The 26622-nt window shown below is 40.9% G+C and overlaps 2 long non-coding RNA genes across 2 annotated transcripts in view; one reads left to right on the top strand and one right to left on the bottom strand.

Moving 5' to 3' along the window:
* Positions 1-2019: 2019 nt before the first annotated feature.
* Positions 2020-20110, bottom strand: LOC309695119. The gene is made up of 4 exons (XR_014273039.1): positions 17100-20110; positions 16487-16684; positions 5334-5414; positions 2020-5145 (listed from the first exon to the last, which is right to left on the bottom strand). It is a non-coding gene; the product is annotated as an uncharacterized lncRNA (long non-coding RNA).
* Positions 7717-26622, top strand: part of LOC309695121 — a 66631-nt gene continuing 47725 nt past the window's right edge. The window contains exons 1-2 of the long non-coding RNA XR_014273041.1: positions 7717-7873; positions 16506-16714. This is a non-coding gene — a long non-coding RNA (uncharacterized lncRNA). The remainder of the gene's footprint in view (positions 7874-16505; positions 16715-26622) is intronic.

Genomic DNA, 26622 nt, shown 5'->3' with positions numbered 1-26622 from the left:
AATTTTCCCACTACAGAGAAACATTTTTTTTTGCCTTTGGCTGAAAAGGCACCATGAGTGAAAAGGCTTTAATTCTTGCTATTTGGATGGCTTACCAATGCAATTTTTCAAAACACACTTCACAGATACTACTGGTGCCATCAAAGACCCCCAGAGGAACATTAGCATAGAGGAGTGTTTATACTTTGCATTGATAGTCCATTTACTCTGGCAAACATCAAAGAGCAGAAGATCAGCTTTGTTGAATGTCATTTACTGTGGCATGAGATGTTTTGATGAAACAAGCTGAATAAGGTTATCTCCATGCCTCTTCTCCGCTGAGAGGAAACAGCAGAGAGACTGCGTCGGCTGAAGCTACAAAATAACATAATCAAATATAGATATATATATTTTTTTTTTTTAAAAAAGGAAGTTGATCTTGACATCCTTGGCTGATAAGATTTCAGCTTTGCCCATAAGCAATAAATAGCTCCACGTGGAAAAAGAGCTGAAAATATCCTCCTCTGCACAGTAAACTAGTGCCATATTGTGGGACAGACTACGCCTTAACAACATCACTCACTGCCAAGATTGACTAACATATGCCAAGATGTTACTACCTTACTAATCCTTATGCAGCTGCTAATCACTGCGGCCACATTCTCAGCACTTTGCTGTTCTGCATCCAGGTTGACTGATTTGATGAGTATCAGATAGCCTGGGCCTAAGCTTCCTGTGTTGCCTCTCCATTTGGTTCCCATTTAACCTGTCTCACAGCCAATAAAAGACCAAGTCAATTACAACAAACCGGGAACTTCATATGCAGGAAATAGGCCAATTACATTAAACCCTGTGAGTTCCTACAGCCAGTGAGCTAGGGGTTAAAAGGAAAAAAAAAAGAAAAGAGTAAAAAAAGGGGAAAATATGTAAAGAGGCAGGGAGTCAAGCAGGAATGAGAGCAGTTTTGGGTTTCAATCTGCCAGTTAATCTTCAAATAGCAAGCCGGCAGTGTGCTGGTCACTGATAAAGGCCCTGGTCTGTCATCACACAGCCTCACCTCCAGTCACTCAGCCCTCCTGTCAGGACGTCATCTGGAATCTGGGAAACAGCTAAGGGCAAGGAGAGAAAGGCCACAGAGAGAGACAGCAGGCAGAGGGGAAGATCCGTTTGTGTGTGCTTGGGTGCATGTGTCTGCTCAGCTCCCTGTCTGCATCTATGTGAGCTTGTCCGTCTGTATATAAATATGCCTCTTTTTTTTTTCCCTACACAAACCCCATCCGGACCCTCACTCGCTTGCTTGCGCTCTCTCAAAATACATACACTCAGCTCAGGTCTGAGTCGTAAAAAGAAATGCTGATTGTGTGATCATGGGTAATTGTGTGACGAGAGGCTGTAAAGTCGAAAAAGAGGGTGTATTAGTGTTTTGTGGCGGTGTTTTATGGGAAGGTGTGCTTTTACGTCTGGGGATGGCTGTGCTGAAAGGTGAGAAGGGGAGGTATCAAAGAGCTGACTTTGTTGTTTAAAGGCAGTGCCCCTGAGGTAGACTGCTGCTGAAAGACAATGTTTACTGCCTGCTGATTGACACTATAAAGGCACCCGGACGACACTGAAGAACTAATTGGATATGCCAAAAAGAGTCACCGGTCTTAATGTCTGTGGGAATTCATTATTAATTTTGACATGATTTAAGCTGCACACACCTGATTTGGAGAACCTAATTCATTCAGTGAACATTATTTAAAACCTGAATTATTGCAGTAATGCTGCCGTTTTATGCTATTGTGATAAAGAATATAGAACCAGAGACCGTGGAAGTAACAATTAATTACTACACTGAACAACTGTGTTTTTGCACCTTTCTCTCTAGAAATGTCCCTTTCATAAGGCACTTAAATGAGTCCTTTCCTGTCAGTAGCTCACCTCGTATGCATGTGGGCTATTTGCATTCAGTTGAGGTTAGCCACTTATCTTTCCTGTTTGACCTCCAGGATAACATTAATTGTGTGATACTTGTAGAAGCACAAAGCAAGCATTAGCCATTCAAACTTTATTGCATGTACAGATGATTTATACATAACCAAGGTTGCTCAGTATACACTTGGTTTGGGCTTGAGAGAGTGCACAGTTCTGATTTTCCATTCAATCATAGTCACAGAAAGAATTACCTGCAATATGTTTTTTTTGTGTAATTCTAAACACAGTAAAATAACTTGTGCAATTCCAGTTTTTCTCCAAGTACTCTTTTTTCCTTTTCTGTAGTTTTTAAATCACAGACTGTGATTTGAAATAAGCTTCAACATTACTCCGCAGCCTTGTGTTCAGTTGCATGTCAAAGCATGGCACAACTGCACTTATTTTCAGTTCACTGCGCTGTGGTCTGCCCGTAACACAGAACCACTGTTCATTTTCAGATTAGTTCACTTTGTGGCCCTGCCTTCAGTCACTGTTCTGCAATGTTCGTTTTTTCCTCCCTCTCTAAGCTCCTAGATCATTTCCAGGCCCTGCATCCAATAATATTTGGTCGAGCATACATACACGCTGGCGTAGTGAGGTGAGTCAGTCAGTCAATCTTTCATTAGGCCTGGGGTGAACAGGGTCACATGCCACTCCTTCGCAGCCCAAGACAGACAAGCTGCCCATCTGCTATTTGGTTGATGCTCGGAATGATAATGCCTCATTCTCCTTTATTTGGGCCTTTCTTCCTCTCCTTCCTTCCTTCTCTCTCTCTCCCTCCACTGCCCTATATCTGTCAGCCTCTTCCTGTCTGTCTATCTACTCTTCTCATCAGGAGGCTTCTGTGGAATAGGGCAGCAGCATTGTGTGGGAGGTGATTATGTGTGATCTGCCGACTCAGACTTGACCTTTTCCATGTTATCCCTCAGATTGAAACCAGCACTTGTGGACTCACGTCCTCCCAAGCTTCCACTCTGTTCATGCTACTTTTTTTGCTGTTGCTTTAATGCTTCATACGCATTTCACAGAGAAGGGACTTCCAGACGTATGCGCTGCGGTAATTTCCCTGCTTTGGTTATATTCCATGACCAGTTTGTGGTTTTCTCTGTGTGCGTGTGTGTGTGTGTATGCACGCACACAAGCATGTGCACAGTTTACAATTTAAGATTCTAATTACAGGTGCGGCTATTTTAAGTGGACTATAAAATTAATAACTGATCTTAAATTGCAGACGCATACAATGGGGAGCCCAATGGTTTGAGCGTAGAGAGACATCTGGAAAAGTGCAACTTAATGAACGTAGCTTTTTTTAGTTAGCTAATCATATAGCACTCAAATAAATTTAGCAGCTGTTTTTAAGAGCAAAGCTTAATTTGTATTTATGGTTCGATTTTTACTTTGGGTTTTGTGCGAAACTGATGAAGCACTTGTAAGACGAGGGAGCCCGAGCACTCTGGGCTGTTAGCATAATTCAGAAGGTTTGTTCATCTTTAACTGCAAAGTGCATTGTTCTGTGTGCGCAATCGCCATGCAAAGCAAATGAGACCAACTTGTGAGCAATTTAGCCTGTTGTCACGTAGAGATGGTGAACATACCTCCCTCTCTCTCCCTCTTTCCGCGAGCTTTGCTGTCGCAGCAGTTGCTGTCAGTTTGAGCGGTGCCTGCCCCCAAATATAATAGGGTTTTCTTGACTGCCTCCCCAGGGATTGACTGGCGGTGGAGAATTCACCATGGCTCATTTGGGGCAGTGCAGGGATGGGCTTCATAAAACTAGCTGCTCCATGTCTCCAGGCAGGTTTGTGGCATTCCAAAGAGGGTGTTAGTTTCACTGATAATACTGTCATTGAAAGACAGCGCTTAGGTTTGCTGTGTTGTCCAATGTCTGTGGCTCTGTCTGCGCCACATCTCACAGGACTCGAGAATGAGTCATGCATATTGATGTGTTCGTTGTAAGGACCGTACTTTATGTAGATGAGGCCTATAAGAAACACTGTAGACCTCATATACTGATAAATCACTGTCACTGCTATACTGCCTCTACAATTTTATAATATATTGGCCGTTACAATTGCCAGAAAAGAAGGCTCATGATCAATTAGTTTCACTGTTTTTCATATCAAAATAAAACTAATACATGTCTACATGGACACTGAAAGAGTTATTGCTGGCTGTTGTCATCCCTTTTGCCTGTAGCAGCCATACGGAAATCCCACTTTAAAGGCAATTTAAGCGTTGTGACAGAAGACAGAATCCACCATCCTTATTCCATGTGAAATTGCTTAAGTCCTTAAGTGTACCTACCTCTCTAAATCAGGCATTAGTAGGCTGAGTTAGACAGTTTAACTGGGTGTCTTTCTTTGAATAGGTGTTTGATTCATTACTTACACGTTAAGCGTAGTTTTAATGACACAAATGGAGATGTGATGTGTTCATAAAATGCAAAGCGATTCTTTACATTTGCATGTTTTCATAGACAAACTGTGTATTTGGTGTTACACTTGTGTTATAAAGTCTGAAATCTAAATATTAAAAGCATGTTATCAGCCTTCTAAACACATGTCTCACCTGGTGTGATACTCATCAGCGGTGCACTTTCACAAATTCAGACCCACATGTTGAGTCACACAATATGAACCACGTACACTTTCCTACTCGCACTCCTTAACCACAGGCCAGTATGTGTGGTATGAGTGGTTTCTTGTTGCTAGACAGCTGCATGCTTCGGCCTCTTCACAGCAGTCGACTGAGCTCCGAGGAGCTTGACAAAGAAGCTTAAAGTCCTCCCTAAGTCTCTAGCCCCTGGGTCGTCTGCATACTCTGAGCCCTGCTCTGGAAAAGGCCTGAATGCGAGTTTAGCAGCTATGGTTACACCCCGGCAGACCCCTGCCGCTGCTCTTGCTTGCATTACCATTTTTTCTCTGGGCTGCTTTGGTCTTATAGCCCAGCAACAAGTTCCTCTTGTGCTCTCTTCTTATTTCATAACATGATGAAAGAACTGACAGACATAGTGCTGCTACAGAGGAACTGCTTGCGGGATGAGGAGTGTGTACATCTGTTTGTTTCAAAGTTTCTAGCAGGTCACATTTGACGTTTGTCTTCTCTGCTTCGTTTGTTTTCCTTTGCTGGAGTTTTTCTTATGTTGAGAAGCTAAAGCAGCACATTGCAAGGTGGGGTGTCTTTCCTTGGTCAGCTATCCATGGTACATCACAGCCTCTGTGGACACAGACGGAGGATGCAGACGAGGCTGATTTGTCTGCATGCACACATAGACCGATTACATAAACACACAACAATATGGGCTAAAAAATGCAGACACAATTAGAAACTCTAGGCATTTCAGCAAATGCATATATGTAGAGGGAAGTCTTGGTACATGCGCTCTATACTGGCCCAGTTTGTACCTGTGTATGTCCATTTTGAGAGTTTGCGTGTGTGGAGGAGGTGGTATCCAATGTCGGCAGCTGGAAGTACTCAAGCTGCTGCTGCAGAGAGAGAGAAAGAGAGAGAGAGAGAATGAAAGAGAAGAGACGTCTGCACAAGAAAGAGAGGCTAAGAGAGGCACCAGCACAGTCTCACTCTTTACAGGGGCTGAGCTCTTGCCGAGTGAAAGCCCCTATAGAATGAAAGCAGGGTCATCTTAACGGTGCAGCCTCCTTGCACACATACAAACACATACTCGCTCACATACACACTGGAGCAGAACAACACCATGGCCAGCATGAGTGCAGAGAGTGCACAGCAGTCCTCCTCAGGAAGCTGGTCTTGTTTAGACTTACAGCTATGTGCAAAGAATAATAAGGACCAGGACAATGTTGGTACAGACATGCAACACTCCCTCGTCGGCCTTTTATGTCTGCATGAATCTCCCTCTTCACTCGGACAGATACTCCCATTGTGTGATATTGCAGATGAAAGAGGATTAGGCATACCTATGTTATGGTCAGTACAGAGTCTCCCACCTGGCAATGCCAAAACAGTCAGATGAAAGATCTTGTGGTTTTTTGAAAGTCACTGCAGGTATTTTGCCATGCTTCTTCTTCTTCAGTTATTCAAGTTCACATCATTTCTTTCTCCCTGCTTTCAAACCTCTCTTTCTTTCTTTTTTCCTGGAGAAAGGTAATGAAGGGGAACTGCACTGCTCAGCTTAGAAGTGCGAAGGCTATGATTTTCACTGTGAAGTGCTAAAAGTTACAGTGCACAGCTGAACTTGTATATTCAAGCCTTTGGCAGAGTTACAGCTAGCTCCCCAGTTAAGCCACATGTTTTAATGTTTCAGGCTTAACCACAAAATGAACAGGTGCTTCAGACAAGGTTTCTGGAAATGTATGTCTGCTGATCTCCTTTTTTTGTCACATTTAACAGTTCAGTCTGGATCATGGACCACTCTTTTTTTTGTTTCCCTTTTCATAGATCTTTACTGTAATTGACACCTCTAGTTTTGTGGAGTGTGGGGGATACAGTCCTGTGCTGTGTGCTTCTCCCTGACAGAAACATCAGTAAATCAACCCAGCGATTTCAAGCGGGTCATTCCGGAAGATTCTGTTACCTTTCAACAAGCAGAGGGCCCCAGGCTGAGGCCAGGGAAAAAAAAGAGGCAAAGAGAAAAGAGGCTGGAAAAATACAGACACCAGAGAGGAGATGTTGAGATTTTAAAGTAAGTTTTTCAAAGGAAGAAACAAAAAGGAACAAGGCAACAGTGCAACTCAGAAAACTTAGAAATAAAGAACAAAAAAAAATAATAAAAGATGTGATATGACGGTGAGAAAAGATCTTGAGACTGAGAGAGTGTGTGAGAGTACTCAACTCAGTGGAAATCCTCGAGTTCATACCGTGTTCCAATCAAAGTCCATTGACCTGGCAGGCCTGTGACAAATTATCCCAGCGGCTCTACATATGACTCAATCAGCATGGTGGATAGCTTTCTGATGAGCAATAGGTCTCCTCGTATATCAGCCAAATCACCCCCTGATGACTGCATCAACATGCAGCCTACACTTCTCTAAGTGTATGGCGAAGGGAAATCTTCAAATCAGCCCTTACGCTGGTACCTGTTGTCTAAAGAGCACCTTTAGACCCATGCTGCACTTCATTTTTGTCACTCCTCCACAGTGGGTTAAGACCAGGGCTTAATGTTCAAGTCATGAACTTGACAATGTGACATCCTTCAAATATAATAAGCTCTTTCAAACAGACTACCTCATGTACGATAGAGAACATAGACTACAACCTGTGCAAAGTCCAAACAAAAACAGGCATTTATTATAGAGAAATGTTACTGTATAGAATAAGCGTAAAGGAGAATGCTTTAATTCTACTTATAAACACAGCAACCACGTACAGATGTACAGACTGTGAAGTTTTGTTTGAGCCTCTGCTAGCTGTCCATTACATAATGTCAAGACTGAATGAGTACTGGATGCCATTGCATTTAGCAGAGCCCCATTTGTGGCTGTGGGGTAGATACGCACCAATCACGTGTGAGAGACAAGCTAGAGGACACCTGATATGCAGCTGAAGGCAAGTGGATGGATTTGCTCTCTAGAACCCAACAGAGCAGAGCCCTGGGCTGCGAGTCGTGAACATTTAAAGGCTCAACTCTCTTCTTCTTGTAATTGAAAGTGCATTCACTAGCAGAATGTGTGTGTGTGTCGATATTGAACCGTTCGATACAGTGCTTTCGGTTCGGTACGCATATGTATCGAACAATACAACATTTGTAATTTATTTTATCAACTTTCCTTCTGACTATGCTGTCTGTGTGGAGCGCTCAGTGAATCTGCGTTCGACTACTCCGCCTAGGCTGCACTGTCGAGCGCAGATCCACTGAGCGCTCCACACAGACAGCATAGTCAGAAGGAAGAGCGCAGGGCACCTCCCCCACCCTCATTCAGATCTGGCGTTTGGAATTATTTTGGTTTTCATGTGACGTATGACCCTGAAGGTAAGCGAGTCATGGACTAAAGTAAAACAGTATGTTGGATGTGCCATGCAATGCTCAATTACATGGGTGGGAACTAGTGTGTTAGCGCAGTTAGCTCGTTAACATGTTAGCCGTCTAGCCCCATGCACGGGGCGATCGGCGGTAGCTCGAGATTTGCCGTGTTGTGGTGTTAAGGTCATTTCAACGAGATTAACCTGAAAGCACTAGTGGGAACACGACGAATATGACTGCACATTTACGCCGACATCATCCTAGTGCAAAGACAAAAACAACAAGCATGCTACTAACTTTAGCCGAGTCATTTAGACAGCTGTTAGCACATGATTCTCCTTATGCTGCTGAGAATATAGCCCAGAAGAAGCGGATAGTATAGCTTTTATTTTGGAAAGAGCCATTTCTCTGTAATAAACTCTCTTTTCCAAAGATGAGTGATTCCTCAATCAGATACAGGGCTTGCAATATCGCTAGCCTGACGTCCTGGGGCTAGCGATTTTTTCACTCGGGCTACCAAAATCTATCTCTTCCCTGCCCGTCGGGCTATTGTAGGAAGGAAAAATATATGTCAATGCTTTTGCATTCTTTCAGAAATGTAGCTGGGTAATTATGTCATTGGCATCGGTGAGCCACTGTCAATATGTGACATATTGAAATCGCGTTTGAATTTGCGCTTGTTTTTTTGCTTTCACTTTGCAATCGTGCGAACTGTGTATAGAGAGCGACAGCACTGATCTGTGAGTGATGATAATTTGCGCACCAATTCCTCTGACATCGTCTTATTAATCGTTAGCTTACTATGCAAACATGACAAGTGAAATCTCCCGCAGCTTAAACATGTGAGAGGTTGATCGCGCAGAGAATCGCTGAGCTTATGTGAGTGAGTGTGTAAAAGCATTTCAGTTCTGCTGAGCCAAACAAGACAGGTCAGGGTGAAGAAGTGACAGCCAAAGAAAAGCTTACCACAAAACGGAGAAGTTATGACAAATCAGACTATAAGGCAAAAAGAAAGTGCAGCTTTATGGTTTCATGGACAAAATAATTTCTGTGGCTGCAATATGACGAGCTAAATAACCAGGGCTGCACATAAGTGGTCCGCAGGTGCGCATTCACTGTCAAAATAAAAAACACGCACAAGGGTTAGGGTTAAATTTAAAAACTGTACTTTTGAGTTAAAATATATATTTATAATTTTAATAAATGACAAATTAAAAATGCATGAACATTTTTTTTGTATCGAAAAAATACCGAACCGTGACACCAAAGTATCGAACCGAACCGTGAATTTTGTGTATCGTTGCACCCCTAATATATATATTAGGGGTGCAACGATACACAAAATTCACAAAATACACAAAAAAATGTTCATGCCTTTTTAATTTGTCATTTATTAAAATTATAAATATATATTTTAACTCAAAGGTACAGTTTCTAAATTTAACCCTATCTTTTATATATATATATATATATATATTATATATATATATATATATATATATATATATATATATATATATAGATAGATAGATATGTATATATACAGTGGCTTGCAAAAGTATTCGGCCCCCTTGAACTTTTCCCACATTTTGTCACATTACAGCCACAAACATGAATCAATTTTATTGGAATTCCACGTGAAAGACCAACACAAAGTGGTGTACACGTGAGAAGTGGAATGAAAATCCTACATGATTCCAAACAGTTTTTACAAATAAATAACTGCAAAGTGGGGTGTGCGTAATTATTCAGCCCCCTTTGGTCTGAGTGCAGTCAGTTGCCCATAGACATTGCCTGATGAGTGCTAATGACCTATAGAGTGCACCTGTGTGTGATCTAATGTCAGTACAAATACAGCTGCTCTGTGACGGCCTCAGAGGTTGTCTAAGAGAATATTGGGAGCAACAACACCATGAAGTCCAAAGAACACACCAGACAGGTCAGGGATAAAGTTCTTGAGAAATTTAAAGCAGGCTTAGGCTACAAAAAGATTTCCCAAGCCTTGAACATCCCACAGAGCACTGTTCAAGCGATCATTCAGAAATGGAAGGAGTATGGCACAACTGTAAACCTACCAAGACAAGGCCGTCCACCTCAACTCACAGGCTGAACAATATATATATATATATATATTGTTCAGCCTGTGAGTTGTGTGAAACACCTATATATATATATATATATATATATAAATCCAGGAGGGTGTCCATGGGGTGTTTCATTTTGAGTTGCTATCTGTCACATGGGTAAACTAATCAGAGAAACAGATGAAAGGTGGGGGCTAGAGGAGGGGTCAGCTACTCAGTGATGGCTTCCTCTGATGGCAGGGTGACCCCTGAACCCCTGCTAGAGGATCCCGGGTAAGGGATAAGCCATCTGTGATGATGAAACTGAGAATGCTAGCTCCCAGGGACTGTGATGACTTAATCCAACCTACACAATCTGTCCTATGCATAAAATTCTATTGATACAGATTTATTTAATATTTGCAAAGGGGGGTTGTTTAAAAAATTGATAAGCTTTTGCTCAGTTCCTCTACAGTAAAACAAATGTTTAATGCATTCATCCTTAAGGACAGGTGAAGCTCAAACCAGAAAAGCATAAACAAAAGCTAGACTTTTCCATGTTTTCCTTTTAAGGCTTGTTTGGTGTAATGAATTTTCCATCTGCCTTCAAAGCCGAAATCCAGTCATCCATTTATACATTTATAATTGGACATGTTGCATAAACCAGATTCCTGCGCTCAATGGAGCCTTTCATGGCACACTAATCAGATCAGACGCCACCAGACAACAGATATATTTACTTGCATCATGTCAGAACAAGCCTCACTTGAAACAAAATACGCTTACACTTTGGATAAGGTGTCTGTGTACAGCAGCAAACAAAAACAGCCGGGAGAAACATGGAGTCATGGAGTTCAGCCACATCATCAGTTTGCTCTCACTGTACCGTCCCCTAAGTGCTGGTCAAATGAACAGCAACAGCTCCGCAGCAGAGAAGTTGTAAAAAGTTAAAAGAAATCCCCCCCCAGTGAACTGAAAGCAAATTTTCACCGCCTTTCTTCTCTGCACGGAAGCAGTATGAACCTAATGCTCAGGGGAGGGGACATTAGACTGTTTATAGTTTATTAATTGTTTCTGAGGGAGTGGAAGTCCAAGCGTGACCTGCTGTTAACTACCATATAAAACATCCACATGTTCACAACATCTGGGGGCTTCAAAGTAAACAATACAGTGAAATATAGTTTGAACATATTACATTTTTTCTGGCTCGAGCAGAAGTCACGTCTGTCTCGGCAGCTGCTTGGCCTTTTTAGCTCCCTCAGTCGTGTCGGCACATGTCCACTGTCAGGGAGCAGTGCCAAAAGCGACCACTGTGTTCAATTATATTCCAGTAATTGTGCATGATACACATTAATCAAATCTAATAATCAGTTTTAAACAGCATATGGTTAGCAGAGCTGCACTGTAAAGTGGAGAATATCTCCAAAAAAAAAACTTCACTTAGCAAGTAAGTATTCTGAACCTTAGAATACATTAAGTTAAAATGTCATAATCAACTTTATAACGACCAGAAATGTAATTTCAAAGCCAGCTGAGGTTTACAGATGCAAACGAGCATAGTAAACAACTGAATGAGGTCTCTGTGTGTGCGCGCGTGTGTTTGACTGGGTGTATGTGTGGGGCATAAAACACAGAGTTGGAATTAATTCTAATGTCATTAAAGTCTGGCAGAGTATCACATTATTTACATGATGTAACCTTCCTCTGCCAGGACATGTCACTCAGGACTCCATCTGCTATAGCTGCCACACAGGGGATCATTTTGAGTGTGTATATGGCCGCGAATGCGGGTCTGTGTGTGTATGTGTTTGTGCAGACACCATGATAATACAGCCTCTAATACGTGACCTAAGTGATGGCCTAAAGCTGTCAGCTCTTTCCTGTGGGAAGAAGAGGACAGCTAAACAACTGATTATCTGTTCCAGTCACCCACAAATACTACAGACAATACCTCGCTGCCAAGAGAACATAGTTCAAGTGTGACATGTGCATGCACGTGCTCGCGTGAGAGATGAGGGGAAGCCTGCAGTGTAGTATGTCTTTTTCTCTTTAAGTCATCACAATCTCTCCCTTATAATTGGCTGAATTAAATTTGTTAATAAGAGATTTTGATGTGGTAAATGTATTTAGGTACTTCAGGCAGGCCTCTTTAATTTAATCCTCGGTTTGCAGTTGTCCAGAGGCATTTATGAATTGATTGAGCTGTCATCTGCTTTGATGTTTTCCTCATTTTTCTTTCCATATTATTCTTTTATCCCCCACCCTGTTTTTATACCCACAAAATGAACTAGTTCCACAATGGGGCCTCTTTATTAAGTTCACCTGTTCACTTAAAAGTAAGCAGGCATGTTAAATATTTCTACTGTCCTGTCTATTTTTATGTTTCTTCTGTTTTAACATGATCAAACAGGAAGGCACACATTTCCTGTCTTTGGACCGTGCGGACTGAATGGTAACATCAGCAGGGATACGCACATACTTTCATCTTCTTTTCATATTCTTCCACTTACTCACTTTGTCAGTCTATCATGCTCTCACTGTCTTTGTGAGGCGTGCTTCTGTAAGTGTGTCTACTCACTTTCACACACACAAAGAAAAAGGTAACAAAGTTTTGGTAGAGCTTTGAGTTTTCCCTTGATCTGAATACAAAGCTCTGTGGTTCGTGTCGGCTCACGTTTTGCTTCCACTGCAGCTCAAAGAGCTAATTGTGCTCATCCCAGTGTGATACAATCACTGACTAATGCATTAGCCATCGTCGTGTTTGATGGAGACACAAACACACACAGAAGTCCCGGCGCCGCTCTTAACACACCTCAACTCTTGTGATGTAGATATGGGAGACTTGTCGTGGGTGCTCGCTTGTTTTGATGGTGGTCCGTGTCGTGGCAGGTTCACATGTTGTTTTGATCCCTGCTGCCCAGTGAGCTCACACAGACACAGCTGGCTAGGGTGGAGCCAACAGGGGTACATAGGGAGTTGAAGGACATGGATCTTTGCCAGCACATTTTATACATAGTGCATATCTTACAAGTACAGCTGAGAATTAGAGATAGTGGACCCTCGCCCCTCACTGCCCACCCTACCATCTGCCCGCCTGGGGCTGGGGGCTCTGTGGCTTAGCTTCCATATTACAAGGCTTGACAGCCCTTGCCCTCAATCAACCTCACACGCATGCACATGCACACATACACATCTTCCCTCCTCTTGTATTCCCTTTCTCCCATCACTTTTTTTTAGTGACAGAAGTATGTTAGTGTGAAAACTTGCTGCATATTAATGTCACTTTAAATAAGAGATTAGTGGTCTTTAACAGCAGCAAAGAGAGATGGCTGTATTTTCCTCTCTTTAATTTGGTTCTTACTCAGAAGGGACTACAAAGCCAGCGAAGGTCAGGTCTTAGTAAGGGTGTGTGTATGTGCATATATCTGGTGTCGAAAATGTGTCAGTGGGTGGTTCAGTGTCTCAATGGAGGTTGCAGGTCTCAGAGTGGATATAATTAGAAACTTCCGTGGAGCTTTAGGAAAAATAGTCCGCTTCCCCTCGCTTATTTTCCTCTCACCATTTATCTCTCTTCTCTGATGACACGATCGGGGAGTTAACCACCAAATCCATCTTTGTGTCTCAGCTTGCTCCTGTTTGTCTCTGCTGGTGTAAATCTCACATCCTGTTCCCCGTCAGCCAAATAAAACAGCAGGACTCGATAAAACACATGGAGGGGAATCCCGAGGAATCGGGATACATGACGCTTCAGTCGCACTGTCTCAATCCTCTCTGGAACAAAGGCTGATTAGAGGACTGAAATGTTTTGATGACTGATATTTGAAAGATGAAAAAGATTAAATAATCTTTGTTTAAAACTAATTTAACAACTTGTAACTACATATTTCAACAAAGGAAGTAAAACACAAACAAATCTTTGCACAACTTTTTGCTGAAATTTATCATTTCCTCGGGTTATGTGTTTGAAGGTGAGAAGTTGTGGACGGTCTGATTTATAAATCATCGCTGCAGTCTCTGAGATGTCAAGATACTGGTCACTCCCTCAAACTTGAAAGGGCATATACATTAAGAGATGACAGTTATTCGTTTGAACCTGTTGGCAGATAACAAAGAGAAAATTTCCCAGTGCTTTTTATCCCTGTACAGTTTTCTATGAATAATGGCAGTAATGGCAGGTTACTAAGGATTGGCTGAGTGACTCATAGACCTTCTATTGGCCTGTTTAATCTCCTATAGCTGTTGAAGAGCTTGTAGAGGCACACATACACACACATTCCCATGTGCAGCTATATATTTGCATTGTGTTATATTACCTAAGCCACCAACGAGGGCTGTAGATACAGAAAAAAGTTAGCTTTAGCTTATACTAAAGGCCTCAAGTTACAGTAAGGGGAATAATTATTTGATATCCTGCTGAATTTGTAGGTTTGCTCACTTCCAAAGAAATGAATGGTCTCTAATTTTTATGCTAGTTTGATTTTAATAGATAGACATGTTACATAAAATTTATTAACTGATTTGTATGTCATTGAGTGAAATAAGTATTCGATTCCCTACAACGTAGCCAGACTACCACAGATTGGCTGTGTCCATGTGGCACACAGATTGCAATCAATCAATCAATAACAGATACTCCTGAGCTCACTTATTATGTGTATAAAACACATCTGTCCACCGTATCAGTTTCTTCTATTCCAACCTATCCACGATCACGAGGAAGACTAAAGAGCTGTCAAAGGATGTCAGGAATAAGACTGTAGACATGCACAATGGGCTACAAGGCCATCAGCAAGAAACTAAGTGAGAAGGTGACAACTGTTGAGATGATTATTCAGAAATGGAAGAAATACAAAATGACCATCAACAACCAATAACCCGTGGTCTGGACCTCACGATGCAAGATCCTGCCTTGTGATTTAAGGATGATAAACAGTTGGGACCACAGTCACCAAGAAAACCATTTTTAACACACTACGCCATAATAAATGATGTTTTGCAGTCCGTACAAGGTTCCTCTGCTCAAGAAGATACAGGGTACAAACCCGTCTTTGCCAGTGAACATCTAAATGATTCGGCAAAGGCTTTTGTGAAAGTTATGTGGTCGGATGTACTTGAAGTTACTTGACCTGCTGTGTTTGAAAGAAGAGAAATGCTGAGTGTGACTTAAAGAACTGCATCCAGACAGTCAAGCATGCAGGTGTAAACTGCAAAGGGTACAGGACAACTTCACTGCACTGAGGGACCAATGAACTGGGCCATGTACCATAAAATCTCAGACAAGAATCTCCTTCGCTCAGCCAGACAAGATGCACATTATGGAGCAGGTCATGGAGTGGCTTAGCCAGTCTCCAGACCTCAGTCCTAGAGACAATCTGTGGAGTGTGCTGAAACTTCGAAAGGCCTACAAATAGTCAGGAAACATGAAGGACTTTCTGTAAAGAAGATTGGGCCAAAGTCCCTCCTGAGACGCAAACCTAGTGCCAATTACAAGAAATGTCTCGTCGCTGTGCTTGCCAAATAAAGTTTTGCCACCAAGTACTAAGCCATGTTTTGTTTGAGAATAAAATATTTTATTTGTGTGTGTTTTTTCTGAATTTGTGGTTGATATTCTGTCTGTCCCTATTAAAATCAAACTATGATAAAAACTTAAAGATGTTCATTTCTTTAAAATTGGGCAACCTTACAAATTTAGCAGGGGATCAAATAATTATTTCCTTCACTCAAGAATGTTTCTGTGTTCCTAAGATTCATATTCCACTTTAATACAGCTAATTAAACATTTTAATCAAGGACAGCACTGAATTGATCTCAGTCCGTGCTAAAGGGAGTTTGTGTTAACTATACCACTGTGATTATTCCTGCTTCACTAGAGCTGTCACTCACCCATCAGCTCTCATTTTTGCCACTACCGTGACAGAAGACCAGGAAAAACAAAGAGCTGAACCCATCCCTGACTTATAATTAATCTCTTGTCGACTTCTATTGACACATCCTCTCTTTGATTGAATAATTGCCTAAGTGCCACAAGCTTCTAGGATTGAGTCATAATCCTGAATAAGATATGACCAACTTTGGTCACCTCGTTCACTACAATTAGCTCATCATTTGCTTGGCTGCGAGAACAGCAGCTCCCCATCTGTTGTGCTCTGGTTATGGACAGCAGTTTTGGGGTTCATTTTTTTTCTACAGAGCCTGGCAACAAGTTCTCATTTGACTCCTTGTACAGTTAGATGAAGTGTGTGAAGGTACTGACACGTGCGCAAATAAATTCACATGCATGTCTGCACACTCTGACAAGTGCAGTTTCTCACATTATACTACCGCTGCTCAAACCCAACCACAGCAAACCACACGCACACACCTCCCTACACACATGCGCTCGCAAATACATGCATATCTACCCACCTGCCCGCAAAGCATTCCCACACCTCACACATAAACAGCCTGGCATCTGTCACAGCTTGGGTGGGGGTGGGGTCACACATGTACATGCACGCACACACACACAACAACACACCCAGAAACACAAACACAGTCCTCTTGTCTACAGTGAACGTACCCTTTTGACCCTTTGACAGGTACATGGAGGATCTCAAAGTGAGAGGAGAAGCCTCAGAGCAGGTCTACAAGTCAGAGATGTGCCCTCTCCATAGGTAGCTGTCTAACTCCTCAGGACTCCAGGGGATGGCTGTGCCTCTTGCAGGAAGCCATAACTCTCCTCTCAGGAAGTGAGGTGTGTCTGGAGTGTTATCTACATCTGTCTTGGAAAGAAGCGGGAGCACAAGAGGTCAGACAAGAATGGGACCACTTATATCATGTTTTATGTATGACGTGTGGCATGTGTTTGAATATTTACATGTGTCTGAAGGTGATGCAAATAGAGAGGGAAAAAAACTGGGAAGAAGTTCAGACAACTCTGCTTCCTTTGTTGACAAAGAGTCTCTATAAACAGTTCAACATGATGCAATTCCAGAGTGGAACCAGTAACAACCACATTTTTTTTCTATCTATTGATCAGAGCCCGAGCTGCATATATTAGGGTTTGTATTTCAGTCATCAAGTCCCTATTGACAACTAAATTCAATTATCTGTCCTAAAACTTTTTAATCAAACAGATGAACGTAAATATTTTGCTGCATTAACTTATCGCTTCTTTAAACAACAGCAGTGACCTTCAAATGATGCCAAAAGTTTCTTTCTTTCCCGTTCTTGATGGTGTGACAAATTCCCTCCGGTCCTAAGTATGTCGAACGACCCCTGAAATAAAACGTTTGAAGAATATAAATGATCAGCCCCCACAATGTGGAGCTAAAAGCTTTCAGGGTGATCCTTGTGAACTCTTAGAACACTCCCAGGCATATAATTAAAAGGTAGTTTCTAATTTCTATGAGAGTAAATTAGCACCTCGGCTTCATTGTTACACCGTGGCTGGTGGCAGGTAGCCTGGGGAGATGGATTGAATGGATCAGAGAGGGTTGGACAGTCACTGGATAATTTTGACAACGGGGTTCGGGGGTATCATCCATCACTCAAGTGCTTACATGAAAGTTTTGACAGGTAGAGGTCATGGCAATGTGGCAGGAGCCAACAGAGATGGATGCCTTTAATTTGGGTAATGAAGAGTTAACCATCTTGGGAGAGCAAGAGGAGCGTTAAATAGGAGAGCCATTCGCCATTAAAAGAAAGTCTTATTTAATTCCTCCAACCCTAATGAAAGACATCGAAACACAATCCTTGATTGACAATGAGGCCCCAGCTGTAATTCCCTGCAGACAGTTCACTTAAGTTCCCTCCCTTGTTAATCTCAAATATAATGAATTGCAAAACTAAGGTTAAACGTGGCAGCGTGAATTCATTATCACTAATATGTTAAACCATAAGATGATTTACAGTGTGGTCTCTCTCTTATTTTCATTAACGGTGAATGGCTTTGATTTAGTCGAGATTCCGCTGGCCTGTTCATTCTCACCATCAATCTCGCCGTCTTGGTCATTGTCCTCTTTTATATCTGACCCCTTCGCTCGAAAATGGAGCGAAGAATGGAAATATGTTGGAGCCGACAACCTGGTGAAAAAAATTATTATTCTGCTTTTTAGTGTGAGTACAAGACCCCTTTTTATCGCTTCCTTGCAAATTATATTCATCCCGAGCTGTCATTCAACTTCATCCTTGACCCAGGTCTTATTGTTCCAGGCTTAATGGTAGTGCTTGTGCCGAGATAACGGTTAATGCTCCACTGTCTAGCAGCAAAGACCTGCAAATGCTATCTTACATTAAAACACCGGGGACCCTATCTGCATACTGAGCTGATATTTATATGGACATTCATAATCCATGTACCTGTTCCCCGTTCATTAACCAAAAGAAAAAGTATTTGAAATGCAAGTTTCTTTCCAAAGTATAATTCCAATATGCCAACCACAAACTATACTGACATACCTTTGCAGGCACTGTGTGGCTTGGGCAACACTCCCTGTTTATTCATATTAATGCTTGAAGGAATATCATACATAAGTCATCCCAGTAAGTTTATACACTCTCAAGCAACATGGCACAGGCCCAGTTTACCTCACCAAAAATGATATATTTGGATTGTCTTCCTGTACTCTGTGTAATGTTTGTGTGTAAATACACATATTATTACAGTATAGCTCTGAGCATGTATGCATACTACCAGACCACAAGATTACTGTGCATAAAAGTGACAAATTGTAACACTGCATCAAGGAGAGGCTATGCTGAGTGATAGGAAGGTTATGGACTCCTAATGACAGGGTTTTAAAGCTAGAGCTTCTACTAATTGGGGTGATGTGTCCATTCCTTTGTCCCCCCAAGACATGTCTAGCTACCAGGGATTAGCCATGATTAAGGTGCTGGTCTTCCTGGTGCTTGAAGACCCCTCATGGTATTTATCCATAGTGGTCAGATTATTCCAGTGATGGACACCTAGAGATCACAGGGGTTGTGATATATCTTGATAGTTAGTATGAGGCCTATTATAGCCACTTTCATTTGGGTGGCTTTAAAAGTTACATATATCAGCAGGCACATTCAAAGAGGCAGTGTAATATTTATGCAGTGGGATTGTTATATAAAAGTAGTTCAAAACCAATGCCTCAGGATATTTTTCACATTTTCTTGTTAAAAGAAAAGGGAGGCAGCTATTATAAAAAACACAATTACAGAGTGTAAAATCATTATGTTCTGTTGGCAAACAATTTAGTCTAGCATCACACTAAGTGCGCTATAATGGTTCTCCCCAATTACCAAGACACTAATTATGTGTTGCTTCCTCCACAGGTTTATCTGGAACACAGTGTTTTATGAGCTGCCCTTTTATTCTTTCAATAGTTTCGTGGTAAAACTGCAATATGACTAAAGCACAGTCTTATTTCTTTATGACAATAGTTGCGCTGATCTTAAGGGGAATAAAAACTCCTGAAGTGAAAAATGAGAACAAAGCTTCTGTCTGAAAGTCAGCAATCATAATTCCCAGCACTTATTCATTACAAGGATTCATACAATGAATCATATTGTGCAAAAAGAATAAACATTAAGCATGAAAATTTATTCAGCATCTCCTTTCCTACTTTTCAACAACTGATTCCCTTTGGCTACTATTAAACACTGCAGTAGTCACAATGAACTCCTTTCCAAAGAAGAAAAAAAACATTCTCATTTAAACCATTACTGTTACTCTGGGTTTGAAATGATCAAAAATCCTCAACCTTCTCTTTTCTTTCTTTAGTCTGTGCCTGTTCCAAAGGAACTTCTCTCTGTGTTTTCATTTGTGAAGCAATCTGCGAATTTAAAGGGAGCAGAACACTCTACCTTGTTAAAATGAATTGTCATGTATGCTTGACAGACACTTATAATGAGATTAGTGTAAGAACCTCAAAGAGGAAATGTTAGAAATAAGAGAAGCGCTAATCCGCTCACACTTTTATGACTAAATTCATTCTCTCTATGGTTTCTCGAAACTTTGCTTTCCTGTTCATTATCCGAATTGTCTTACAGCTCTCATCTTGTAATCCTGAGCTCCTCTATTGACACTCGAACTCAGTTTAAAAAGATCCCATGAGACTGGAATAATAAATTGGAGATTTTGTGTCGCTCATATCAGATCTGTGTTAATATTTTGTATGCAGGGATAAATCCTGCTTATGTTTTAAGACATAGATTACCTCCACACATTACATTAAGGAGTTAAGAAATCATAATAATGTTAATGATAGATAGATAGATAGATAGATAGATAGATAGATAGATAGATAGATAGATAGATAGATAGATAGATAGATAGATAGATAGATAGATAGATAGATAGATAGATAGATAGATAGATAGATAGATAGATAGATAGATAGATAGATAGATAGATAGATAGATAGAAAGAAAAGTAGAGTCCAATGAATACAGCTTACCCTTTGCCTATCCCTAAGTCTCCTCCAATGACCTTTACTGTTAAGATAAAGATAGCTCTTGGCACATACAGAGGGATGTGGAGGATTTGCAAAAGTGGACATTTATGAAAATCTTTCTTGAAGCCTGTCTTAGAAATCCTTCAGAGGCATGAAGGAAAGGGCAGTGAGTCAGTATATGGAGAAGACATACTGAGACTCTGATACGGATGGAGAAAATACCAGTCTATATGTGCATATGTAATGCAAAGTAAAAAGGAAGTCACAGGACTCTATTGAAGATTTTTTTTCTCCTTTTTCTGTGGCACCATTGCTCTCTGCAGACATACAGCATAAATATGTTTGAGGAAAACTTTACTTGCGATTCAGTCAGCATATAAAAGATGATATTGAAGTGACCTTCTGTATTGACTTTCGTTAGTATATAAAGGAGTGTAAAACCTGCATGCAAGACAATACATTTTTTACTGCTCGACAGACACAAAATGAATGAGTGAATGCGATGAATGAGTTTGCAAAATGAATATGGTTAGTCTCTTTGAATTGAGAATTGCGTGCAACATCACCAGAGTTGGCTCAGTGTCTGGGAAAAATAAAAGTATGCTTTCATTGTGGGCCACATGATTCTGATTGTGTTTACACAGTTGTACAGTGTTTACTTAGGAACTTTTACAGTCATGCGGAAATTACTTTTTTTTTTCTTTTTTTCAATTTAGACTTTGTGGTTTCTGACTAAATAAAGCTGTTGAGGGTATAACTAATTTTGCTTCAGGTTTTGGTGGTTATTTGTCACTATATGTGGTTTGAGGGATTGATTTTCTCCCTCCCACTACTCTGATGAAACTCCTCCTGGAGGTTCCTCTGGGAATTCATCTTGTGCTGATAACTTTGAGCTATCTTATCTGGTCACTGTTCAAACAAGAGTGAATTCTCAGATTTGCTTCAGGTGTTTGTCTCTCCAAGGGTCCATTTCTTCTTGTTTTTGTTTTCAAGGTTAAAGCCTGATTGATGTGGTTGATTTTTCCCAGTGCTGTTTTGTCCAGCCACGTTGAAGCGCTGTGATTGTTTAAGAACATAAAAACTCACCAGACTGTAGGATATACATTTTTTCTTAAGACATTGGCTGCTTTTTCCTCTTCTTCAGTCCAGCTCTTGTACCTGACCATTTACACATAAAACTGACCTATGAATCAACCCTGCATAAAAAGGGCATCTAACATAAGGGATTAACTTGTGTCGCATTTTAAATTGTATATTAGCCAAAAATAGCATATCTCGGCAGGGTGTGCGGTGTATTCTTAAACAAATTTAAGGAAACTAAACAGAGGCTCTATCATAGTTCAGGTCTGCATTGCTGTGCTGTTGGTGGGCTTGTCATAATTGATGGAATTATCGATGCAGAAAACTACAGTCAATTCTTGATCCGACATGCAGCTTCATTTTTCAGCAGGGCAATGATCCCAAACACAATGCCAATGCAGTAAAAGCATACATGGATAGAAAAACACTACCAGAGCCCGGACCTCAACATTTCTGAAGCAGTGTGGGATCATCTCGACAGAGAACAGAACAAAAGGGAGCCAACAGCCAAAGAGGAGCTTTGAATGTCCTTCAAGAAGCCTGGAGAACTATTTCTTAAGACTACTTAAAGAAATTAGGAGAAAGCTTATCTAAGACAGTTGAGAATTTGTTGAGGAACAAATTCAGATAAGCTTTCTTCTTCAAGCTTGTTGGAATTTTACTCACTCTATTTATGCCTTATATATAATTCCATGCATGTTTAAATATGTTGCAATATATTTTTGCAACTATTTCACATTTTCCACATTTTCCTATAAAGCTATGAAGGAGGGTAGGTTCAAGTCTTTTACACAATACTGTAGATACCCCACATTTTAGCTTAGAACTGTCATTGCAAGGGCGTTTTTTTGTGTAGTCTATAATAATTAATTTACCTTAACTATCGATAAAAAAGTAGATGTGAGAAATCTGTCAAAAGAAAAATAAAAGCAGAACCTGAATCCATTTTTTTCAGTTTTCTATCTAGTAATTAAAAAAACTCAACAGCCTAAGAAAATCCTGCCTAGGATCTGTCCACGGGGCAGGGATTCTCAATTTGTCATGCTACTTTGAACTGTCAGGATTCGACTGCTGGTGCAAAGATCATAAACCAGTAAAACTTCAGAGCACAGGATGTGAATGAGGGTGACTAAGCGCACTGGAGGCCCCACACTAGTCTCTACACACTAGCCTGTAGTCAACACTATCTTATCTCGTGAGAGGGCAAGTCTGGGCTGGCTAGTAGGGAAGCAGAGCCGCGTGGCTTCAGTGGGAAAAGTTCGCTAATTCTTAGAAAATGAACTTCTGAGTGAAACACGATCAACATATCTAGGTATCTTATCCTGATGTTTTGCTACTTGTTTAACTAGAGCAGCTGCATTTTATTGATGAATTCTTGTGACCACTCCAGACAGCTAGAAACTATAAACAATCTCTTTATTATTTCTGGTGACAACATGTAGTTTTTCAAAACTACACATTATCGCCATTTCTTCTCAAATGAATAAATGGAGAGAGCATGACCTCATGAAACGTTTCCTTGATTCTTTTATAAGCCTCCACCAATATGTAAGAGTGCAAGACCTGACCTGGAGCCATACAATCAATCAGTATTAGTCTTACACGGACTCTAGACTAAACACACTCTCATTACAGTTGCTGTGAGTGCCTGGAGGGCTCTTCCTCCACCCAAGTTTATTAACACAAGGCACAAGTACAATACAAAACTAGGTACCCGGGACTCTTACAGTAAACACTGCTTCGGTGCTGCTGGTACATAATTAAAGGATTTAAATAGACGGAGCTTATGGGGAATGGCATGGCAATATGATTACTGTAGAACGTACTGCACTGTGTAAGCCAGTGTTGCTCCAGGATGATGTAATCCCTTTCAGGTCATTTTGGGTTCCCTCTGCTTTGGGGATCAGATCTGCACTGTGAGCTGAGACAAGAGAGCTTTTATGCTTTTTTTAAAAAATTCTTTCACAGAATTCAAACAGTTGTCATCTCCATAGAGGCTGCGTATACGTAGCAAGCTAATAAAAGTCTAATTCAGATATCCCACATTCCTAAGTGAAAGAATTGCCTTAGTCACATAGTATTCCGTTACCATACTTGTGTTCTACACCCACACTGTTCCTCGTGTCTCTCTCTGGCTGCACTGAAAGATTATAGTCTCCCTGTGGAATTATTGCATGCTGGAGTGGTCGAGTATTTAAAGACGTGGTTGTTGAATTTGGTTATATCATCACTGATGAATGTAGCATGTGCATTTTTTATTTAAGGATAAGTGGCAATAACTACAAAGTCATTATACATCATAATTAAGTATGATTATAATAATTATTATTATTACAAATGTAAAATGCCATTTTGGCTGGTGTTTACCTTATGGTAATGTATATGACTCTGTAAAGTTACTCCTTAGGTAATATCCACCATACATCAAACATACACGTCAAATGCAATTTGGGGCACTTTAATTCTCGTAAAACTCGTTTGTGCACAGGTTCTTGTGCAGGAATATAAATTTACTTAACAAGACGCACTGACATGCTTCCGTAACTTGGGAGCTGTTGCAAAATAACTGTACGAAGGGTACCTACAGCTTTGGCCTCTGACTGTATTTGTGTATCCCTGTGACAAACATTTCCAGCAGAGTGCTCAAACGTCAGCTGTTTACATTCACGACATGATACTCAAGTTTCAAGTATCCGCCAAGTATCAGACCTTGAAAGACAGAGGCCACATCAAGGAGGTCAACAAAGAACCTGACACCCTGGAGATACATTTGCATTGAGTCGAGAATGTAAAGCAACAACAAGGCATAAAATGCCCTTGGAGGAACCAAACACTCCAGTGGTAAAACAACTACCCACAAACTGCTGTGAGATTACCCTCATTGTCAAAGCTTTTCTTATCTTGAGAGAGAAAGACAGCATGATCTTTAAGGAATGAGACCACAGCGACAGACAGCCAGTAAAATGCACACAGGCAGCTGATACAACTTGTTTTAGTATCATCTCACAAGTTAAGATAACAAACTGGGTTGCGGTAAGTGGTATAAACTTACAAACAATAAATCGTCAGACTCATAAGCTGGATAATGCATGGCTAGAGATGACTCTGTGTCTGTGGGTGAAGTATATTCACTTGCACACTGCTGGAATTTGTTACATTATTTCTATGCATAACATCAGAGCAACATTAAGTGACTCCGCTGCACGGGCCTGAAAATACCAATTTACTGCACACCAATAAGCATTATAACCTGATTTTATAGGATATCCAAGAGTACATTTGTCAAGTGAACAGTTAATTTGCGTTTTCCTGTGCTATGAAAACAAGCCCAGCTGCCCCACCGCCCGCTTTCAGGCCCCCACCACTTCTTTACCCCATTGTGAAGCCATCAGATAGTGGCTTCCAGGACTCCACACCTGTCTCAGGGCTATGCAGAGGAGATGGATCCATGCATTTTGAGCATCAGATAGCCTCTAGCAAGGGTTAGTATTGATCTAATGCTTCACTGGCCCTTTGTGAGAGCAGCAGCTGCTTTGGGGGGCTTTTAGATAAGCAATGCAAAGGGAATTGTTTCTCCTGAAACCCTCTTTCAATGTTCATACATGAAAACCATCACTTAATTCAACACTCCATCGCTTTGGAATAAAATGTCCTCTCCCTTGACACGCACGCACAAAAATCAGCAAATAAGCATTAAAGCATTTGCCTTTGGGGTATTGGAAAGGGTATTAGAAAGCAAACATGATAATGCAGCTTTTACTGTTTAATTATATGTAATCTCTAGAGTGAAAATGAAAAAAAAAAACACGGCAAATTTCAGTGTCCCACAACTCTCTTCATTCTGATGACAGTCCCAGTCACTGAATGAGGCAGCTGGAATGGGTTTGTGTGGGGGGGGAATACCACTGGTGCATCTGTGTGAGACAGGCATGGCGATGAGACCCTCCCTAAGATGACTCACAGGCGGTATGAGCTGACACCAGCACCTCATTCACAGCCAATAATGAGCCATGCTAATGAGCAGGACAGCCGCCCTGCACGCTCATCATTAAGCAGTCTTGTGATTCACGTCCAGCATATATATATATATATATATATATATATATATATATATATATATATATATATATATATATATATATATATATATATATATATATATATATATATATATATACATACAATTTCATTCAAATATTTGCAGTAACTGGCACAAATAAATCACACCTACATTTGAGGCAATGCCATCGGTTAATTTGACATAACCTCCTTCCCCACATGTGAACTAATCAGAAGATCAAATACTGCTCAAATTAATTCAACAGAAAAAAACAGGCTGACAATAAAACATGCATGTGCGTGTGCCAACCCCATGAGACTCTGGCTCTGACACATATATCTGATAAGGCTTAATCAGCAAGGGGTGGTCATGATAAAGCATTTCAGTCCTATCTCTGTCTGGGTAGACAGACACAGGGTTTGCCTCAGTGTTCCAAGGATGGAAAGGCAAGACGCCCTCTATCTTAGCATTTCTCTTCTTAGCCTTGTCTCTTTTCCCCCTGTGTGCCTCTTTTTCCCTATTTCTCTCCCTCTCTCCACTACCTTCTGTCTGCCTTTCTAGCTCCCTTTCTCTGTATCAGGAGAGACACTTCTTAAACCCCAGCTGGGGAAAATACGGTGGCTGGGTGGGGGGAGGGTTTCAAAAGGGTAAGTGATTGCCCTCTAGGGGACGAAGCAGAGAGAGAGAAAAAAGCAGGACGCCTTATCGCCCCAGCCTCCAATAGCACTGCTGGCTAGCACCTAGCGCCAAGGGGGAGGAAGAGGGTGGAGGGTGTGCAGGAGACGCCAGCTAGATGCTACTCTGCTTCTTGACACAGCAAACTCAGCGGGGAGCCTTCCATCTATCCCTGGCTGTATGGGCTCGATTCAAAGCTGTATACACTAATGTTACCATCTGAATAAGGGTTGTTGATTCAATCGCATGTTTTATATGAGCATCTATTGAAAGGTTTTAATATATATATATATATATATACATATATATATATATATATATATATATATATATATATATATATATATAGCATGCTTTTGTGTTTTACCGTCCAGATTACAGAAACCCAGTTTTACATAGTGTCAGCACAATTACATTAATTACTATTTATACGCATGACGTGTTTTTCTCTTATAGCTG

The sequence above is a fragment of the Aulonocara stuartgranti genome (genome assembly GCF_965226115.1).
Source record: "Aulonocara stuartgranti genome assembly, chromosome: 19".
NCBI lineage: Eukaryota > Metazoa > Chordata > Actinopteri > Cichliformes > Cichlidae > Aulonocara > Aulonocara stuartgranti.
The sequence above is the reverse complement of the archived record's forward strand: the minus strand, read 5'-3'. Positions and strand labels throughout refer to the sequence as shown.